The sequence below is a fragment of the Sinocyclocheilus grahami genome, unplaced genomic scaffold (assembly GCF_001515645.1).
Source record: "Sinocyclocheilus grahami isolate Dianchi unplaced genomic scaffold, SAMN03320097.WGS_v1.1 scaffold7390.1, whole genome shotgun sequence".
Lineage (NCBI taxonomy): Eukaryota > Metazoa > Chordata > Actinopteri > Cypriniformes > Cyprinidae > Sinocyclocheilus > Sinocyclocheilus grahami.
The window spans coordinates 8,610-9,244 of record NW_015511446.1 but is presented as its reverse complement, the minus strand read 5'-3'; positions in this window follow the sequence as shown (position 1 = coordinate 9,244).

Sequence of the window (635 nt, the reverse complement as noted above, 5' to 3'; positions counted from 1 at the left end):
CGCACATAAAAAAGAATGAGCTTCACTGGTTCTTGTGGACAGTGTCCGTGTGTCTGATTTGAATGGTGCAGAGAAGAATCCTCCCCACACTTTGAGTCACTGCCCTAAAGAAAACTTTCAATAAGAAATTAGATGGCAGACAAATCAAAGTATTACCTAAGTGCATTTTTTCCTATTAATGTTTAGAGCTTTGAGCAGCTAATAAAGTAGCAGGCTATTCTCTGTATGATTCAAAGGGAACATTCCAAAGAATCTGATGCTAATTTGAAAATACCAACAAGAGTTATTACTTTAATAATCTTCAAATTAATGGTCTGTTATGCGTCACAACATGGATTTTCCATTCCGTGCCTATCTGTTTCAACATTCCTCTTATTAAGTTCATTTGGATGTTGCATCAATATTCTACACAAGAAAAACTTAAATGTTTATTGTTCAAAAGTTCTACACAATTCATATGCTTTAAGTAAAACCTAAATCAAATTTATCATAAGCAAAATGCTGATATGTAAATAAAACAATTTTTAGAAGAACAAGAAACACTTTTAATAGGATTTTTTCCCCATGTGAAAACAGATCTACACAATAAGGTGCTTTGTGATGCTACATAAGATAACAAATGCATGCAAAACTAG